Below are 22562 nucleotides of genomic sequence, written 5' to 3' on the forward strand. Positions count from 1 at the left end.
AAGGGTTGCCCAGGAAATCTCTTTAGGTTTCACTTCACTTTTTCCATTCCTACTCTTTTCTCTCACAGGTAACTTAATTCAACCAGAGTATTGCAAAGCGGGGGGGGGGGGGGGGGGGAATGCTAGGTATGTCCCATGAACAATAGGCTACAACAGTGGTTCTCAATCTTTGCTGCACCCTTAATTCTATCCAACCACTTAGAATATCCCACTGTCTTGGCTGCACCCCAAACCAACTGAATCAGAATCTCTGAGGATGACACCTGGATGTCACAAATTTTAAAGCTCCCTACGTGGGTTACTTATGCATCCAGTGTTGAGAACTGGTTGGTTAGGCTTTTGAGGAGGTTTATGGAGGGTCCTTCTGGTCTTTGAACTTAGGAATGCCCTTTACTCTCTTCCAGGCAGATGCAGAGATGTATCTTAGACAATGAGCATCATAAGAAGCTGTGTGCATCAACTCATTCAGAGGGAGAGGCCATACTCGCTGCTACTCTACTCTTCCTTCCGAGAGTTAGCTGGAAAGACTGAGGGCAGATTTCTTCTCCATCAAGGTAAGGGGTCCAGTCCAACATTTAATCTCCTGCCACTGGTGCATGTAGCAGCAAATGTCATTTGTTACCGCTATCCACTAGCTAAATGCTCCAAGTTCATGAAACTTTCAAAGCACTAATGATTCTTTAACTCACACACTGACCTGCCAATAGGATATGTTATCACTTTCCCCATCCCTAAATAAAGTATTAGAACAAAACATTCTTTTTTTTTTTTTTCCAAGCTGCAAAACCGACCCTAGCAATACAAATTGGGAAATTTTACAGTTATATGTAAGGGAATAGTATGGCAGACAGTGCTTTTCTTTCTGGCCCTAATTCCAACTGCTTTTCAAATGCTACTTTTTCCTCCACAGATCAGAGCCACATATGTGAATAATTCTCAAGATGAATAACTGATACGTAGTTAATGGGTACCCCCTGCAGGAGTGGGTAGATGGTTTAGCTCAGAGTTTCCTAATCCTGGCTGATCATTACATTTCCTTGGACACGTAAGAAAAATACAGATACTTTGGGCCCCATCTCAGATGAGCTGCATCAGAATTTCTGAGAGCATGGGGCCTGGGCATCTGTATTTTTTAAAAAAATCACCTCTGCTCATCCCTAGTAGATCTCATATATATTGCTGGCAGGGTTGTAACTGGTGGACTCTTGTTTGAGAGGACAATTTGATTCTATCTATCAAAACATAAAATACACTTCCCTTCGAACCAGCAATTCTACTGCGTTCTTTGGATGTGTTTGTACATGTATCAAACATGTCTGTAACTCTGTGAGAGCAAAAAACTGGAGACAACCTAAACACTTATTAAAATGGAGTTGGTTAAAAAAGTGAAAATATAGCTACACAATGGAATATGACATAGTTGTTAAAAATAGTGTTAGATCATTTGGGAATGATCTACATATATTGGTATGGAAAGATGGCATGTATATTTTAAGTGAAAAAAATAAGTTGCAGAATAATTTGATTCCTTGGGTGGGTGTGTATGTGTATATACAAACATATACATATTCAGACATATAACTATACACACATATCCCTACATCTACTTAGTTAACTTCTGGAAGGATATACTGTTAGCCATTTGGATTTACATTGAGCATGTTTCCTAAGCCTCTCAGTGCTGGTCCGGTGTGTCTGAGAAGGAAGCCAGTGTGTTAAGATGCCAACATTGGATTGATTCTCAGGCCAAGCCAATGATCCTTGGAGCCTCCCAGGAGATAGACTGTAAATGTCATTGTTATCTGAAGAGAAGACACCGCTCTGGTCATATTAAGGTAGCAACTGGATTGGTTTGGGTAACACCTTGAATGATGGGGGCCCCTTGCTAGAGTTTCAAAAAGTAGTATCTATATTTATTTCCAGGCCGTTGCTCCTCTTTCATGGATGAATCAAATCCAGAAAAGTGTTTTTAGAAACAAAGAGGTGATCTTGTTCTTCTAGTGGAAATAATGTTTAAATGACTTTGACCATACAAATCTTATTTTATAGGTTTTATTTTCTTTAAAGAGCTTCTTTTTACATTTTGTCAATATAAAGAGGAGCTTTATGATGATGAAAATTCATTTGAAGCACATGTTTAATTTCAAGAAAGCGGGGAGTCGGAGAAGGTTCCTATTCTTATTGATAATATGGAGGACATAAGATGATGGGGCACAAACATAGTTTCTCATTGAAATGAAAGTGCTACTGTTCCCTTGATCCTGCTACCAACCTTTGCCTTCCCCTTCTACATTTCCAGATGGTTGTACACTAAATGCAAGGAGCATGATAAAGGAAGAGAAAAAACATTTAAGTACTAGGTAGGCATTGTGCTTCATAGAAATTGTTGTATCTCGTCCTGAATAATCCTGCAAGGAAATATTCTTCTTTTACAAATGAGAAAACATATTGAGAGGAATTGTGTGTCGCCCAAGTTCTTGTCCAGTTAGCAAACGTTGGAACTAACATGGGTCTCCATAGGTCCCTATCTTTCCCACTGACTCTATCAAGCAAATCCAAACTAGTAATTTTTGTAATAATATTATCTTAGGTATTAAAACACCTCAGGAGTCACTTTTTCAAGATTGGAAAAATGCTAATAGTATCCTAAAATACAGCATTTTCCCAAATGAAATCCAAAATAATCCTTACTGTAGAGGTCTTTCTTACATTATATGAAATGGTAGCAGGACGATATTTTTGATATTTTTCCCCAGTGCTTTTTGTTTCTTTGACCCTTTTGCAAGTCAGCTAAAAGGACTGGAAATATGGATTGCTTTAGGGAAGGAATATTATGGTAGCAGTAATAAAATCTATATTAGTTTGCTAGGGCTGCCGTAACAAAGTACCACAAGCTCAATGGCTTAAATAACATAACTTTATTGTCTCCCAGTTCTGGAGGCTGGCAGTACAAGATCAAAGTGTTGGCAGGATTGGTTTCTCCTGAAGGCTATGAAAGAGAATCAGTTCCATGTGGCATGCCCAGCTTCTGGTGCTTGGCTGGCAATCTTTGATCTTCCTTGGCTTGTAGACGCCCATCTTCATGCGGCATTCTCCCTGTGTCTGTGTCTCTGGCCAAATTCCCTAGTTTTATAAGGATACCTTCCTATTAAGTTAGGGTTCACCCCAGTGTGACTTCATCTTAACTAATTACATTTAAACAACCCTATTTACAACTATGGTCACATTCTGAGGCACTGGATGTTAAGATTTCAGTATTTGAATTTGGGGGGGGGGCACACAATTCAACCCATAGTACAATTCCGGACATGTGGTGGGTATTTGAGAACTGAGGAGAACTGGGCCTCATTTCTCTAGTAGATGACAAGACCTCAGAGTGGAAATGACCAGGTGATGGGACTATCCAGCGAGGCCTCACTTTACAGGAGATGAGAGCAACAGAATGGTCTCCTGTGAGTCTGGGCAGGGCTTAGAAGAGACACGGCCTTGGAGGGCTCATGATGATTCCGGAAACCCCATGATGATGCTGGGGCAGCAGCATGTGTTTATGCACTAAGAAGGTCCCCGAAACTCTAAGCAAGATTCAAACGTACATCTTTTGGGGCAGAAATGAGCAAGAATGGAGCTTCCATCTGCATGGAAATATGGAAGACGGAAAGTGATCTCAGTTGTTACCTGACTGTGGAGAGGACTCAACTGTTCTGTCCTCCCTCCATAAGAGGAGTTGTGTCTAGAGTGTGGACTTGGGTGAGCTGAGCTTGGCTTGCTCCTGGCCAGACAGAAGTGAAGCCCAGAACTGTTCATGCCATTAGCCCTAAAAAAGAAAAGCCTGAGGTGGGCAGGCGTGGCCAGACCAACTTGAGGCTCTGGGGGGTAGTATTCTCAGACAACCCCAGAGGAAGGAAAACTGGGGAACTTCCTAGGGGGCTGTTTAGTGAAACAAATTGATTGGCTTATTAGCCAACAGTTCATCGCACGTTGGGGAAAAGCAAATATGAACTGTTTTCCTCTTCATTGCTGTTTATAGGTTGAAACTCTTTGATAATAAAATGCCATGAGACATTAGAAGCCAGGTAGATCACTGAATTTTTCAAATAAAAACAGACTTTTCTAAACATTGGCAATGATTTCCTTTGTAAATAGGTTTAACCTTGGACCTGCTGTCATCTCACATTTTTACACAGGAAATTAATTTTCCCCATCCTCTTGGTGTTTGAGGGAAGAGGGAAAAAGTTGAAAAAGTCCCTGGGATTTCAAAAAGCTGCCATATAAACTTTAAAATTAAACAGATGTTATGTGAATCACATGTAAATTGGAGCCATGGGAGCCTCAGTCATAAATTGAATGCGATGCTCTGAAGCAAGAGAAGTGGATTTGGGGGACAATTATTGGGGGCCTCATGGATCAAAAATATCAAATGAAGATAGATCTTTGTGTTTCAGCAAGAGTTAGAGAATATTCCACACCATAAATCCTTTCCAGCAGATTTTAAACTTCCTGAGGGCAGAGGCCATGTCTTTTTCCACTTTCTATTCTCAGCACCTAGTAAGTACGTCGCATATGGCAGACACCAAAACCTTTTGCTGAATTCAGTCCTATGGGAGTAAGCACATAGTCACACTAAGTAACTCGTAAGTGCCAAGATCCCTATGGCTGACCTTGGTGTCACTCTTTACTTTAAATTTTCCCAAAAGCAGAGCCTGAGGTAAAGGACTTAGGTTCAGGTGGTATATTTTGGAGGTGATCCCAAGAAGCAGAGTGAAGGAGAGGTGATAATGAGATAGGAAAAGAGGAAGAGAACGCATTAGGGAGAATTATCAAGGCCTCTGCTATAGCCAATGGTGGGGAGTTTATTTTGCAGGAATTCCTTTGAGAGATACAGAATGCCTCCTAGAATTTTCCACCCTGACAACAGAGGCTGAGGCATTTATCCACGGTCTCCAGTTCTCCATGTCGAGAGAAGGTTTCAACGTAGAGAGAGGCATTTACACAAGTTGAAGTGGGATACTGTTGTCATGAGTTCACCTAGGTGGGGGCTGGAATGAAAGATAGGCCAAGTGGGTGAGACATGGGGCCCCAAGAACATCGTCTCCACTTACTATAATAATCTCCATTCCCTTCCTCCTTCTTTGAGGAAGATGCTCTGATTTGATCTATCCTGGACAGTGTTTATGAATGCTTTTGAATACCTTTTAAATAGAAACAGATTTACCCCTTATTTCATGTGATCAATTTTGCTATGTGTAGTCACAGAGTGGGAGACGACTAATGCTATCAGAGTCTGCAAGTGTCTTCTGCTTCCATAATCCTTATGTACCTGCCACACCCTTTATGGAGAAAGGTTCCTGGAGGGTCTTTCCATCCCAAGCGGAATCCACTCAACCTTGTCACTCTCCCTTTCTAAGTGCTTCCTACAGTGAGCCTCAGCCCTGCCATACCAATCTCAGTTCTGCCTGTATCTTTGCTAACTCAAGTTAGTCATCAATCAGTTCACTTCAAAATCTCTCTCTCCACTTTTATACCCCTGTCTAGTTGTTATGGGTTGAATTGTATTGTTTCCTACCCTCCATTCTTATGTTTAAATATCAACGTCCAGTACCTTAGAATGTGACTTTATTTGTAATTACGATTGTTGCAGATGTAATTCGTTAAAATAATGTTGTTATACTGCAGTAGAGTGGGCCCTAATCTAATATGAAAGGTATCCTTAGCAAATGGGGGAATTTGGACCTAGAGACAGACTAACATAGAGGAAAGACGGTGTAAAAAGATACCAGGAGAAGATGGCTGTCTGCAAGGCAAGGAGACAGGCTTGCAGCATATCCTCCCTCATAGCCTCCAAAAAACCAACCCTGCCAATGCCTTGAAGTCATACTTCTAGCCCCTGGAACTGTGAGACAATAAATTTCTGTGTTTAGGCCGCAGTTAGTGGTACTTTGTTATGGCGGCCCAAGCAAATGAATACATTAGCCATCCTCCACATTGAGTTCTATGCCTTCCTTTTCCATGAATTTTATTGCATTATAAAGTGCCCTGGACAAGGAGTTAGAAATTCTAGGTCTATTTCTGGTACCCCCCACTAACAAATTATATAAATGTTGGCAAGTATCTTAACTTCCTTGGGTCTGTTTCTTCACAGAGCAAATTAAGGATAATAACAACCCTGCCCCATTGCCTCAGAGTGGGATTTGAGGATCAAATATAATCCTCACATGTGGGAGAAAGGGTTTGTAATCTGGAAAGCAGTACACAAATGCATGGAGGGTGTGTAAAGAGGAACACATTGAATCTTGACCTAAGAGTCAGGGCGACCTTGATATAGTTGTTTATTTCCTTTGAATTTCAGTCCTGACTTCTGCAAATTGAGATGATTTTTAAGGCCCCCTTTCCAGCTCTGAAGCTCTAGGATTACATGACATTATTATTAGTCATTATTGATTCAACAAATATCAGTTGTCTGCTCTGTGCCAGGCTCTGCACGAGGCACAAGGGATGCAAGCTTGAGGAACTTCAGGCCTCGTTTTCCAGGAGCTTTGTTCTTCCAAAATTTTCCTTCTCAGTAACTCCCACAACGGTCATCTCCACCATTTGATGACATATTTTTCTCCTCCTCAGAGGAACAAAAGTTTGGAGAAACACAAATGTGGGGACAGGAAAGGATGGTTTTGGAAAGAGATTATTTCCAAAGCCATGCTGTTTTGTCAACAGTTAAGCAAGCAGTTGGCTATGGATTCCCTTGTATAGGCCAACAGTGACAATTTTATTAAAATTTCATCTTCCCAAATGTCCTAGCTCAGCTTGGCTTCATTTTGTTCATGTACCTCTGGGTTTACTAACAACATGCAGCTGTTTAAGGTGTGGGGCGAGCATATCCTTTCATTGAATTATTTCTGACAACTAGTATTTGCATTGTAAGTTGTGTCACCATCTCTTCTGTCATTTTTGTTTCATTTTTGTTGTATTTTGCATCATGGATATTCTATTTACAGCCGAGGTAAGCTGTCTGCCTTTATCTCATCTAGGCAAACCTCTCTGCATGTCTGTATCTGTGTCCAGATCTCAGTGGCTGGACACTGGTCTGAATCCAGAAACTTTACTTGAAGTATTTCACTTATTCAATGAAAAAAATTTTTAGAGTGTCTCTACTGGGATTTCTGAGAATAGCTGGGAATACAGTAGTGACAAGTCAGTGAAGCTTATTGTCCCCATTGGAAGTTCTGCTGGGAAATAATTATATAAAGAAACAAAGATACACAAATAAGTATATAAAGAAACAAGGGAAGTGTAGATGATAAGTGCCAGGGCAGTGTATTAAGAGTGTGACACAGTGTGAGGGATATAAATGATAAACGTCTAAGTTTTGCTTTGTCTTGTGCACCTGAAACTAAAAAAAAAAAAAAAAGAAAAGTGTGACAAAAGTGGGTGGAGAACATTGGATTGTGTGAACAAAGAAGTCCTCTGAGAGGTAATATTTGAGCAGACAGTTGAGTGAAGAGGACTGAGACATGAAGAGCTTTGGTGGAGCATGAAATATTTCCTATATAGAAGAAACAGAAAATAAAAAGAACTCAAGGAGGTGAAAAATTTAGCATGTTGGAATCAGAAGAGGGCATGGATAGATTATAAAAGCAACTGAAATACTGGTATTATTCCTGAGGCGCCCCCCCATTTCTCTGCTTTCATTTTGTTTGAATGACTTATTTGGACCAATTCTTCACTCTACCTGTCTTTTTCATAGATCTTCTACATTGTCTGCAAATCTTGATCCCCTGAGAATTGTATTTATTAAGTCCAAACCAAAGGGGAAATGTTCTTGGAGATATTTTTGTTTATTTAGGTAAATGGGGGAATGTGGGATGGAGTAATATGTATCTCAGGCAGGAGTCATTGAGAGAAAAGGGGATTGCTTATAAGGTTGTAGGGGATACCTGTGGAACCCATTGGCAAGATGTATAGCTGGGTTTCATTGTCTCAGGAAGCTCCTGTTTTTGTGGCTCTTTGTTTGGAGTGCTTGTTCTCTCATGTCTACTTTTCTGCATGTCTGCTTCATTCTGCAGCATCTTCCTCTGCAAGATTCTTAGTTAATCCTCTGCTATAACTTTGTATTGTACTTGACTTAAGGATGGCATTGTACTATGCAGACAACTTGACCATGCATGTCTAACCCGGTCCACTAACTACAGACTTTAGTCTCAACCATAAATTCCGAGAACAATGATTCTACTTGGCCCATTAAGGTTAGGCATCCATTTTTGTCAGTTCAAATATAGCTGATGTAGGTGGGTATTCTCTTGGTTCATAGGAGTATCTCTTTGGTGGATCAGCTTTTTTAATGAAAAGGTATAGTGAAGATAGAGTCAAGACCATCTTTAAAGAAGGAGTTATAGGTGGGATGTGCTTGGGTTAGGAGGATCCATACCAAATAATGAAATGTGAGCTGGAGAAATAAAACAATGGAGAGAAGGAAGAGATTAGATATCGTAGGAGGATGTGTGGTAGTGATGGAGATGTAGGTTTATATTTTGTTTGATATTTTTAATAATATGCTTATGTGTGTATACACACACTTGCACTCCATCTCCTTTTACAAATGTGACACAACTTACAGAAAAAAAAATAGAAGTAGTTCACGCTATTTCATTCTGCTTTTTTCTTCTATAAATAGACTATTGCCTAATTTTTATATATGAATTTTCCATAGTGAAGATTTAATTATTTAAGGCAGCTATGTGCACATCAAACCCCCCATTTTTGTTTCTATAATCTCAGAACACAGAAAAGCTACACTTCCCAGGTAGGTAGGTCCATGTAACCAGGTTGTGGGCAATGGTATCTGGGCATACTTTTATCCTTGGCCCCTGAAACCTTCCCAACCAATCTCTGTGCTTTGTCACTCTTCCCTTGTCTACCACCTTGATATTGAGGACCCCAAGACCCTGGAAGTTGGTTAAACCATAGTGTGGGAAATTCCTAGATTCCCGAATGACTCTGTGGAGCAGAGACCCTTTGTCTCAGAGAATCCCATTGGATTATGACATGAATGACAGATCGGTAATGCCACTGAGTTTTTAATGTTAATTGTTAAGGCTGTTAGTTTTATCCTTGCCAGTATATTAAGAATATTGATTCTTTTCTGGAGTTTCCACCTTCCCATTTAAAGTGTGGCAGAGATGGTGGCATATTTTAATATAAAATTAATAAATCCATAAGATAGAATGATAAGGTTATAATAAAGTAAAAATTAACTGCAAAGAGAATATGTAAATTTGACACTGAAAAATTTCGTTTAAAAGTGAAACATCCAGTAATATACCTACATGCTTAATCTTCAGGGATGGCATATAATTCATTCAGTGATTTATTCTGTGACTAGAGAAATTGTTTGCATTACACAGAATATTTGAATTTCATCTGTCTTAAGTTCATTCCAGAATGCCAGCTACAATGAACCCTTTTATTTATCCCAGGTAGTACAGGGAGAAATTTCCTTAAGGAAAAAATCCTTTCTCTACCAAACAATTGCCTTTGGTAATGACAATGTAAAGAGAAGCACAATTCATTAATGTTTAACTGTTTTTCCCTACCAAACACATATAGTTCACATAGACACATAACACAGATGATATATGCAACTGTACACACACACACACACACACACACACACACACTCACACACTCACACACTCACCTATGCTAACATGCCTCATATGTCGGTAGTAGTATATGGCTTGTTTTATTTTGCTGCTTTGGAGTTTCTAACAGTCTTGTATTAATCTGTGTGTTTTGTTTTGTTATTCTGAGTTTGCAAGTTATAGAATTCTCTGAAGGTTGTAGAAAAAGCACTGGACCAGAGTCAATGATTCTGGTTTCATCTCTGCCACTACTTTGCCTGTGACCCTAGATATTACCTCATCTTTTTATACCTTGATTTCCTTAACTATACAATTAAATTGGGCTAAAAGAATGGGCTTTGGAGTCAGATGGACCTGAGTGACTTTAGGAAAATTCTTTAGCTTCTCAGATCCTCATTTCCTTAATTTATAACATAGGGATGATACTTTTCCCTCTCAAGGTCAAGGTGATCGTTTATGAGACCTATGTCAAGTTCTGGTTCGTAATGAGTACTTAATTATTTGCTTTCCTTGCCCTATCCTCTGGATATTGAAAGCTGGGATCTTTCTCCCCAAACGAGTGGCAAATATCCAGATAAGGAATCCAGTCTTCCTTATCTTGTAGGAGGTTGGACTGTTGTAGTTTATACTAGGCAGAACTGGACTTTTGTCCTTTCTCTTGGATCAAAGAATATATGCCTAGGAAAGGAGTGTGTTGGAGACATCAGATACCACACATTACACACACTGGGAGTAGCCATACCAGGGGAACACCTAGTCCTGTGCAAAAGCAGGGATGTGCGCATGTACACACGTGCGCACGCACATACGGTTTGAACTCAGTGTCTGCGAAATTGAGTCAGTTTGAACTCAGTGTCTGTAAAATTGAGTCTCCTATAATACCATAGGAGAAAGAAGGAGGGAAGGAGGGTGGGGTTCTTGTTTTTGCTGCTCAATCATGCTCTGACAGTGTCAGAGTTAATCCACAAGGACGTCCTCAAAGAAAAGTTCTCATGAAGTATCTTTACAATCTGTGGTTTATCGTCGTTTTAGCGTGTTGATTTCTTTTTGTAATTTGTAGAAGACCAAAAACACCACTATCTTACTTCAGCAGAACTTTTGTTAGTGAGATGAGAAGAGTGTCCCAAGTGATGTGTGAGCTGACAAAGGTGAGAAATAGTTTCCTGTGTCAGTCCTTGGCCTTGTTCCTTTCCAGAAAGGGAGAGATTACTGTCCTTATTATCATCATGCAGATCAAGAACTAGCCTAGGGGCAGGAAAACTCATTTCTTGTCCCACCTTTGGCACTAATCAGCTTATAACTTTCAACTATAATTTTCCAGTCCTCAGTTTCCCCAGTTTTAAATTAGGGAGTTGGACATCATTGATCTCTAAGATCTTGAGTTCTAGCATTATATGGTTGGAATATAGGATTTGTCTGAAGTATGTTCTAATGCATGTGTCTCAAAATAAACTAATTTTCATGTCACCTTACTCCATGTTTTTGCCTTAGTCTATGCATTATCTAGACTAGACAATAATTTGCTCAATATTTTTATATCAGTCACGTTTAAACTCATCTTCTTCCTCAGCAATAATATTCATGAGCTTACAGACTTGATAATACACACATACACACACAAACACACACACACGTGCACATGCACATGTGCCAAATCTCTAGCTATTAACATTTGTGTGTGTGTTGTTCATCCATGTAATAACACATTTTGGGAAATGCTGCTATAGTATTTTTTTGAGAGAGATTAGTATACTACTATTCAAAAATCGAATTTTTTTATCTTGAATATCTTATCTGGGGAAGATCATAAGTTGATATGCCAATATTTATGCTGGGTCACAGGCTGTTTCCTATTAACAACAACAAAAAATCTATGTATCATTGTTTTTGTTGTAAAAAGCTTTGAAAAATGGCAACCTTGCTCTTCCCAGTCACACCTGTTGATCTACACTTGGAATTCTGTGTAATACAGATGTAACATAGATTATAAGATCAGAAGAGCAGAGAAAGGGGCAGAGGAGGGTTAGAAAAATAATTCAGATCAACTTATGGGTAATAGAACTTTCCTTTTTTTACTAGGAAAGTCCTGGATCCTACAAGACTGCATTATATATGTCCTTTTATCTCTTCAGTGTTTTGGCATTGGAGCTGAGTTGCACACATACATCCTTTAAGCCCCCTTTTAGATATTTGAAATATCTAATGTGCTTACATTTAATTAATTAATCTGGGAAGACGAATTCCTTGCATGTCTTGGTTTTGAAAGCATTCCACAAGAATTGGCGTTCATGAAACATACAGCAAGTTAAACCTAACCTTTATTTTGAAATCACCTGATATCAATTAGCATTCCTCCAGTTTGGGACTGATTTATGATGCCCTTGTAAGGCCCTGAAAATATGAAAGCAGAGAAGCAGTATTTCAAAATGCGGCATAAAATCAACAATAAAATGTATATTTATAACCTGAAAAGTATGATTTCATCTTGGAGAATTACCAACCCAATAGCAGTAATAAGCATGATTTTCATTGTACCATATTGTACTTATTAAGCACTTCAGGGGACTTGTGAATAAATCAAGTTGTGGGATCAGTTTTGGATATGTGAATATATTTTTAAATATTGTAAAAATGTGGAAAAGTATCGCAACTGGTTATCATTTGTTCATGTTTTCCAAAAGGGTTTTAATCAAAAACTCATTCTTACATCCTCCTATAAGCTGGACTGAGGCTGGAATGGCCTGTAAAGTGACATACTTTTAATAAATGCAGATTTAATATGGTCATGAGATAAGATTAGGCTCTTCAAAAACCCCATTCAAGTACCACAGATTCTGATTTATGCTCATAAAAGTCAGGGAGAGCTAGGTGGTTTGGAGGATGCAGTGTTATCAGAGAATTTAGGGTGATGTATATGCCTGCTTTTGATTTAAAAGTTTAATAAAAAGATTCAGTATGGGAAGTTAAGGCACTGAATTGAAATGCCTCAGCTTGCTCTGTTTGCATTATTTTTGCTTCCACAAGTCAAGTCAATTCAATCCAACCAACAATTATTGACAGTGTGCAATGTATCAAGCATTGTGGTAGAGTGTGGGAGCTCCAAGCTCAAAAGATAGTAGTCTGGGAGAGCTCTCCCTGGTATAGGGATCCGTGTCTGAGAGGTGAAGTTCCAGGTTGGCCTCAGAGCATGGCCTTCCCAGATTTGGTTAGTATTCTAAATTTAGATCACCGATCATGGAATCCAACGGGACAGGGATGCATGGGTTGGCCTGGGTCAGTATCCCCAGTGAGTCACTTTGGTATTGTTGTGCTAGGTTACATTTCTAGTAATAGCTGGGTTAACCTGCAGAGCCTCAGATGGATGGTTTATATAATGAGAAGTTTCTAGTTCTCTGTAGGGAGGGGATTGGTGACAGGGACATCTCCAAGGAGCTTTATGATCAAGACAGACAAGATAAAAAAAACTGCATTTTATTGACATTCCGTTTTACAGGGCTATTAGATCATAGCAAAACAAATAAACCACTTTTATTTCTGATATATACATATCAGGGTGTGAAGCTCTCTCCAGGTTTCCCAAAGGAAGTGATAGATGTGAATGAGCCCCAAGGAAAGACAGGTGTGTCCTCAAGTGTGCTGCTGAAGATGACGATGCTATTGAATGTCACCAATAAGATGGGTTCTTCCCCAAGCTTCTCGGTTGCTTGCCACTTCTGGGTGCCCAGTTCAATAATGGGAAAGCCATAGGCTCTGATTATCAGAATGGCATGTTATAAATTGGGGTCTGCTCAGGCTCATCCTGCCCTGTCCTTTATCACCCCAAAGTAGGCGTTTCAGTCTCTGCTTATAAGCCCTTGGGCTCTTAGCTTCTAAATAGATGATCCACAGCTTCTGCAAGCCACACGTACATCACTTAGTAAAGCAGTCATGGAAGTAGCTTTTATCTCATTCTTTTGTCTCTCTCTTTCTTTTTAATTAAAGTTTATTGGGGTGACAATGGTTAGTAAAGTTACATAGGTTTCAAGTGTAGAATTCTGTAATACATCATCTATGCATTAATCTGCATATATCACAAAGTGTGTTCACCACCCAGAGTCAGTTCTCCTTCCATCACCATATATATTTGATTCCCTTTACCCTCATCTACCACCCCTCCTTACCCTCTGGTGACCACTAAACTATTGTCTATGTCTATGAGTTTTTGTTTCTTTGTTTGTTTGTCTTCTTCCTTTGTTGCTTTCAGTTTTATATCCCACATATGAGTGAAATCATATGGATCTCGACTTTTTCTGTCTGACTTATTTCACTTAGCATAATAATCTCAAGATCCATCCATGTTGTCGCAAATGGCACTATTTCTTTTCTTATGGCAGAATAGTATTCCATTGTGTATATACACCACATCTTCTTTATCCAATCATCTATTGAGGGATGCTTTGGTTGGTTCCATGTCTTGGCCACCGTAAATAAAGCTGCAATGAACATCGGAGCAAATATATCTTTATGGATAAATGTTTTCAGATTTTGTGGTTATATACTCAGGAGAGGGATTGCTGGGTCATATGGTAATTCTATTCTTAATTTTTTTGAGGAACTTCTACACTGCTTTCCATAGTGGCTGCACCAATCTGCATTCCCAAAACTTTTGTCTCTTTACAAAAGGTGAAAAATTCTGGGTGGTGATGGGGAGCAAAGGAAACCAAGTGTAAGGTTGTGTAGGTTATTTATAATGTTTTCTGTTTATTTTCCAATGGGTTGCATTTTTAGTTCCAAATTTGCTTGGATACCAACTTCTGTTTTTGTTTTTGGTTTAATTTTGTTGGGGAATATTGGGAGACAGTGTGTTTCTCCAGGGCCCATCAGCTCCAAGTCGTTGGACTTCAATCTAGTTGTGGAGGCCGCAGCTCAGCTCCAAGTCCAGTTGCCGTTTTCAATCTTTAGTTGCAGGAGGCGCAGCCCACCATCCCATGTGGGAATGGAAGCAGCAACCTTGTTGTTGAGAGCTCACGCTCTAACCAATTGAGCCATCCGGCCACCCCTCTGGAAGCTCAGTGGCAGCTTGTTGTCTTCAATCTAGTTGTGCAAGGCACAGCTAACAGGCCCATGTGGGAATTGAACTGGTGACCCTGTTGCTCAGAGCTCATGCTGAGCCATCCGGCTACCCCACCAAATTCTGGTTTTGACTAAGCAATGAAATGTTGCAATAGTTTTAGAAATAAATATAAAATCTAATGAGTTCCTTCTCACATTTAACTATTTTCCTTTGGTACCATAGACCATGGAACTATCTTGCTAGAGAGGTGCAGACCACAGTCAGGAGCCAAATACTAATTGCACAGGCTGATAAAGGAAAAAAAATGACACAGATAATTTCAATAAACAAAGACTGAAAACATAATTTGCATTTGTGGATAATGATGATGATAATGATGGCTACCATTTGTTAAGTACTTTGTAGGGAAATTTTGTGCTATGCATTTTATATACCATTCCTTTAATTTGAGCCTCACAGCATTCTTGTGAGCTAGCTATCATTGCACCAGTATACTTGAAAGATAAGAAAACTGAAGCTTAGAGAAGTTACAGAGTTGAAGCCAGGATGTAAATCTAGCCATTTTTCATTGCATAGCCCATCCATTTATATTACACTCTATTGCTTACTTTGGAATGATACATATGTCAAGTTTTTCTGATGTAATTTTTATGAGACTGGAGTACTCTTCTCAGCAAAACCCTTTGATAGATCATTTGGACACTGGAGGAATAGACTCTAAAGGAGTGTTTTTCAAACTGTGGGTATCATGGTATAAACTGAACGTTTGCATAATGCCCCCCACCTCCAATTCATATTTTAAAGCCCTAACTCCAATGTGACAGTATTTGGAGATGGGGTGTTTGGGAGGTAATTAGATCCAGATGAGGTCATAAGAGTGCTCCCTCCCCCATGTTATTAGTGTCCTTAAAAGAAAAGGAAGAGAGACCAGAGCTCTCACCAGGGTAATGAACTGGCAGGCACTTTAATCTTGGACTTCCTAGCTCAGAACGGTGAGAAATAAATTCCTGTTGTTTAAGCCACCCAGTCTATGGTCTTTTGTTATGGCAGCCCAAGCCGCCTACAATGGTGGGTTATAACTGATAAATGAGTCATGAAATCAATTATTAATGGGTTGTGACCAATATTATTTTTCAAAAAAAAAAAAAGAGAAAATAGAGAATAGAAAATATTCATAGAGTACATAGTAGTAAAGGTAACTATTGTTTCATAAAACTTTAGATATACGTGCACACACACACATATATGTGTGTGTATGTATATATATACAAACACACACACACACTCACATATATATGATTTTTGGTATATGTTTGTATATGTATGTGTGTGAGTGTGTGCATGTGTACATGTGTGTATTCACAATATAAAATATATTTTTTATTATGGATTTTAGTTAAAAAGTTTGAAAACCATGGCCTTAGGATATGGATAGGATGGGCAAGTAGTAAGATTAAGAGAGATCTAACTTATCCTGTATAAGAAACAAAGATGGATTTGGGGGTATTTGTGGGAGTCAAGCTAGGGAGGAGCAAGTAAAAGAAGAGCAAGGGGTTTCCAGTAGCATGACAAGGGACTGGCCCCTGAGTAGAAAAAAGTGACTACAATTTCTCAGGGTGAAGAAATGGTTCTGAGACTTTTAATAATAGGTCAATTTCTTACTTTTAAATTGTTTTCTATGAAGTTTTGCACTGTACCTTATCTTTACCCCCACCCTCCTCTCTCTTTTGCTAGAAATCTTCAGTAGAGTCTACTAAGTATACAGCCTAGATCCAGTGGAGAGGTGGGGTATAAAAAAACCAGGGAGGAATCCAGCGAATCTCAGAGCAGAGTGAAAGAACTGAGCAGAAGCAGAGACTGGGAGCTTGAGGTGACTGGGGTTCTTGGGAGGAATGCTGGTTTTCCTATTATGTCCTAGGAAATGAAGGTGGAAGTCAGCTTTACTTACATCCAAGAGGATGATGTGCCTCTAGTAAGCTGGTGACTTGAAGACATTCAAGAGGCTGACATTGAGACCCCATGTATTTCCCCTACACACTCATACTCTTCCTCTTGTTTCCTGCCAAGCGATGGATATTACAAGAGTATGCAGAATGAAGGAACGATGTTAGATCTGAAAGACACATGACTCACACTAAATCGCAGACACTTTGAAAGCAAAGTGTGTGTATATGCATATATCTCCTTGTGCATCTATCTCTTTTGCACAGGGCCAGGTGGTTTCATGGTACCAAGGCTTAGAGTGTTTGTGATATGTGGTTTGTGATGTTTCCAACACAGTTCTTTTCTAGGGAGATTTCATTTTCATTGGGTGGCAGCTTGAAATACTGAAAAGTACGTTGATCTGGCCTCCAGAGGTATGGATTCTTGTCTGCTTTTGCCGTGTTTCCACTGCGAGTTTTTGAGCAATCTATTACTTTGGCTCTGTTCTTGTAAAAAGGGGAAGAACTATTTCATTTTTTTCTGCTCTCCAGCAGTGCTAGTGCTGTTTGTTATGAGTCCTGGGAGACTACATTGAGACCCTTAAGCAGTTTCTAGATGGCCCCAGGGAAGAAGGATCCCTCCCCTGGGTCTGTTTCAACTCCCTCCACACCATCCTCCATAGCTTCACCAAGAGCAGAACTGCATTTCTGTCTGTTTTATGTATTGAGATTCCCTTTAGAAAAAGAAAAAAAGAAAAGAAACTGTAAAAAACTACTGTACAAGACAATCCACAAGGGAGGCTGTTCGCTTTTCAATGACTAAGAAGGGGCTGAAACCTGAAACCAATAGGAAACTAAGCAACTGAAAAATATTTTCCACAGAAAAGTTTCAAAACTACAAGAGGATATTAAAAAAAAAACAAAAAACAAAAAAAAAAAAGACCTGACAGTCCATTTAATGGCAGGTGAACAGCAATATCATTAGTGACTAATATTCTAAATATTTGGATGACGCATGATGAGCTATCTTTACATATTCTAAACTATTTAGAATCAATAAATATCAATAAATTGTCTTTCTACAATTGTCTTTCTACAATTAGGAGATAGCATAAGTCAATGAATATAGGAAATGGAACAACTTACTTTATGCTAGGACTGGTCTAGTTCAGATTGAACACAGAGATTTGGCCGAGGTCTCCCATAGATGGAAACTTATCTGGCTCACTTCTGATGGGAATAAATCTTTTCACTCTGAAAGCCTGAGACCAGCCAGCTCTACTCCAAACCCATGTTGGCATTGACTAGATTGGAGTTGACTTGAGGAGCAGGGAGAAAATGGTCAGCAAGTAAGTCACAAATACCAACCGCAGCTAACATTTATTGAATGCCTACTATGTATCAAAATCTGGTGTTTTTGATATAACCCTTACCACAGGTGTTTTTCTTATAACCCTTACCACAACTCTGTAAAGGAAGTGGCACAGAAAAAATAAACAACCAAATCTTAATGAGGTTAAATCATTCTCCCAAAGTTCCTAGAGCTGGTGAGTGATCATCCATTAATGGCTCCAATTTCTGTTCTTCCTTAATTATTCTGTGTGTCTGCTCAAGGTGATATCTTGAGCCTTATCCATTCTAAGCATTGTTGGGCCACATTCTAATATATAATCTTTAATTTCAAATTATAATTATTTGTTTATTCAATCAAAAATAGTCATAGAGCATGTACTATGTGAAAGGCATTATGTATGGAATTTAGAAGATAAAAGATAATTTAAATGTGCTTCTTTATCCATAAAAGCTTAAAGTAGAACAGCTAAGCTATGTACATAAAAAAATTACAATTCAAGAAAGCACTGATAAGTGTCCTAGGAGGCAGTGTAAATGTTGTGAGATTCAGGGGAGGGAGATAAAACTTTCTCTATCAGCAGAGAAGTCTTGTGGAGGAGGTGGCTTTCCAATCCACCCTTGAAGGAGGATACAATTGGGCATGTAAATTTGTGGTAAGAAAGGAATTCTGGGAGAAAGAAACAACATGAATAGAGGTATGTGCTAAATGAATAGTGGGGAGTGGATAGGGAATAAAGCTGTTTGGCTGAAAAGTAGGGTATATGAAAGGGAGCCATAGAAAATTAAGTTGGAAATATATATTGGATCAAGTTAGAATATGGGGGTGGGGGACTTGACTCAAGCTAAGGAATGTGGGTTTTATTGTTTGGGAATGGATGGAAAGCCATCAAAAATTCTTGAGCAAGAATATAACACAACAAAACAATGCCTCGGAAAGATTAACCAGGTCATAGAGCACATGAAGGGTATGCAGAGGCTGGAAGAGGGTAGACAATTGAGGAGTCTTTTGAGATAATCCAGGTCAGGGACATTGAGTATCTAGAATAGGGGTGGAGGGCTTGGGAAAAGAGGCGGAAAATATTGTCAACATGAATATGGAAATAGAGGCCAATGCCTAGGACAGGCTGTGCCTCTGATTGAATAGGGAATGTGCAACAAGAAGCAGATTTTGAGGGTAAGAGGATGAGTTAGTTTGGGACATGCTGAGTTGACCCATAGGAGGGACATTAAGACCAGATGACTACAAAGGAGGGGAACATGGAAACATAAAGCTTGGTACAGTGTAGATTTGAGTAAAAGGGCTAATACACAGTTGAGATAGGCAATGCAACAGTATCCAAATGGATGCTAAATGGGATGTTTTATCTTGGTGGTGGGGGCAGGATTACCCTTGGGCTGCTGTTGAATAACCTGCAAGAGCAAGGACGCCTTGCCCACCGGCCTGTGGGCATACCAGACCTTGGTATTTGAAGGCTGCATTAATACAAAGGATTTGGTTTTGGTTGAATGACTATTAGTATTTTAAAACATGGTTATTTTTGTCAAACATCTGTTTTGTTTTAGTGGAAAATATTTCCCACTGAAATGACTGATGGTTTTAACATCCTTGGGACACAGTCATCTTTGTCAGGAGAAGGGAGAGGCATCAGCCTACTGGCTTTGAAAACTGCCTAACAGTTTGGCTTGAGGGAAATTTGACTGGTCTGCTCCATGGAGACCACCCCAAGGGTAGAAACCGAAGTGGTATCTTGTGATAGGATTAGGTCTGAGGATAATGTGTCATTATATATATTTTAATAGTGGAATAACTTTTATTGCTCCCAAGTAAAGTTCAACTTTGTGGCCTAATTTATAAGCATGAAACCACATGATACTAAACAAATATTTACTTTCCTGGCTTTGCCCTTTCTGTAGCTTTTCTGGACCAGGTTTACTCACAGCATTCAGTTCCTCTCCCTTACTGGATTCTGGTGCTAATGATTGTGCTTGTGCGGGAGATTCGGCTGATGGTCTCCATATCAATGCATGAGATCAGATGTGTTGTACAGCTGGTGATCCTGAGATGTACTTTTTGGTCCTTGATCACTGGCATGCAAAAATGGAAAGGACCAGGCCCTGGGATTGGACCTAGCTGTCTTAGCTTCAGCAGTGACATTTGAGCTGACTTGTTCTAGGACTCCTGCAGAAACAGAGTTTAGTGATTTGCTTTTAGCAGCAGAGAAGTTACTTCCTCCCTTGTGTCCTTCTTGGTCTCATAGTTTCCTTATAATAGGAAACACCCAACACCAAGCTGCTGAAAATAAAGCCTTGATAGCCTTCTCTGCCATTAAATGCATTCCCTAGGCAAGCTCTTGTAATAAATCCATCTTCCCATGATTGACGGTCAATTGGCACACCATAAAACCTCACCTTATTAGATAGAGGAAAGAGTCACGAAAGTAAGGGACCCCATTTCCATGAAAAGAGAAAATCCTGAACCATATGGGACATCCCTTTGAATATTCTGGAATGAATTATTCATTATTTATGTTCTTAGAAAATTTAAATGTATTAATTGGGCATCAATTGTGAGATAAAGCAGTAGAATGAATGTGTTCTTTGTATGACTTATGCTGGTTAAGTCTTATTTCTTAAGTTTGGTTTGCCTAACTATCAAAAGCTATTTATGGCCCCAGAGATTTAACACTCAGGAACCTACTAAATTTTAGGAATATGTGATCAAATATTATCCTTGTGGGGCCTGGAAGGTTAGAACCTGGAGAATCCCTATGACAAAGTATGAATCTTGTTTATGTTGTCTGTCCAATTTTTATTCCCATTTTTCAGATGAGAAAACAGAGGATCAATAGGTCATATAGCTAAACAGGGATAGAACCAGGTATTTTTATTTTCAGATGCCATATTTTCTGCCTGCAGAAAAAAACATATTAGTCACATATGTCAACTATAATTTAGTATATATATATATATATATATATATATATATATATATATATATTCATAGGATATGGAGTACAGCATAGGGAATAGAGTCAATGGAATTGTTACAGCTATAAACAATGTCAGAGGGGTAGTAGATTGGGGAAGGCGGTTATCACTTTGTGAGGGGTATAAATGTCTAACTATTACATTGTTTTGTACACCTGAAACTAATAAAAAGAACACACACACAATAAAATGACAAATGTTGACCCTAACATTGGTATATATAGATATAGATATATAGATATATATAGATATATAGATAGTATAACTTATGTTTTTTTAAATATCCATTTAATTGGTTAAATTCTCAAGGCTGTAATTTGTTCTTATCTATCCCTAATCTCTAGTGTGTGGCCCTCTATGTCAATGAAGGATGAGGGTTTACTTGGTTTAGTTATTTCATAGATTTGAAGACCACCGTGAAGTCGTGCACTAGACTTTTATTTTTCAACTTAAAAAATACAATTTGAAATTTGGGGGCTCAGAATCTTTAGAAAATTTTATTCTGGAATCCTCTAGCACCAGTCCAGTGGGTCTGGTCTCAGGCTATGGTTCCATGCAGGGTTGTGTGGCATAACTCCAGGTTGTCATCTATATAAACACCCCTCAGGGCAGATGATACCCCTGGAATTGTGTGATGTCAGGATCCTGGTCCGATGTGGCCCTATTCTGTTCAACTACCTTCCTCATGTCAGAGCTGCCATATGTTCCACCCTCCCTCAGCACAGATTGGCTTATTAAAGTATGAGCTCTGAGTGTGGATGGACCTGAGTCTGTTTGGCTCCTGAGGCATGAATTATAGAGCTCTTTGGATTTTACAGTGGAGAACTCAGGGGCAGGTGAGGGGCCATTCAAATGTGGGAATCAGCTTTGGAGTCACAAATGTGTTGTGCTTTCCCTATTGGGTCTACAGCATCTGCTCCTTGGTGGGCACATATGCTTGCACCATTTGGTGACCATTTCTTTCCACATCTCAGAAATGCAGAATTTAAAAGGAGGTTGTAATGTACTAACATGACATCAGATGTTTCCATTATTGACTTATATTTATGGAAAAGGAGGCAGGGGCAGCAATTTTCGAGGGAATGTTTTGCATTTTAGTTCTATTACAATAAACAGGTGCTTATAGGGACATTGCAATTCTTTCCAACTTAACTTACTCCCATAGTCATTTTTGCATTACCTATTGTGTGCAAAGAACATACTCAGGTTCCTGTCCTCTAGGAATTTAAGATTTACTTGTTTACCAATGGGTAATATTTTTTCCAATTTACTGAAACTACATTTATTTATATTGATAACATGTATGTTACTTAAAACTTTAGTGGATCTATAAGGTTAGACAATAGAACAATACCACTGGCTGACTTGTTAAATGGGAAAATTCAAAATTTTCTAAAACTATAGATTATATTTTTGTTTGAAGTTTACATCTATCTGCTGCTGGTTTTCTTATTCCCCATTTCTTGGGCTGGGGACTTCTTACATGGCTCTCTCTTCTCCTTCTGGCTCTGGAACTTTGGGACTTTTCCTTTTCCTCTTACCAGTTAAGAGCTAGTCTAAAACACATCTTTTAACAACCTCCGGAACTCTATTAACTCCATCTCCTAACTGATC

The 22562-nt window shown here is 39.1% G+C and overlaps 1 long non-coding RNA gene across 1 annotated transcript in view; it reads left to right on the forward strand.

Moving 5' to 3' along the window:
* The first annotated feature begins 424 nt into the window (after positions 1-424).
* LOC141571343 (uncharacterized) overlaps positions 425-22562 on the forward strand; it is a 419842-nt gene continuing 397704 nt past the window's right edge. The window contains exon 1 of the long non-coding RNA XR_012496105.2: positions 425-554. This is a non-coding gene — a long non-coding RNA (uncharacterized LOC141571343). The remainder of the gene's footprint in view (positions 555-22562) is intronic.

The sequence above is a fragment of the Rhinolophus sinicus genome, chromosome 16, assembly GCF_057876585.1.
Source record: "Rhinolophus sinicus isolate RSI-liver-muscle chromosome 16, RSI-T2T, whole genome shotgun sequence".
NCBI classification, from domain to species: domain Eukaryota; kingdom Metazoa; phylum Chordata; class Mammalia; order Chiroptera; family Rhinolophidae; genus Rhinolophus; species Rhinolophus sinicus.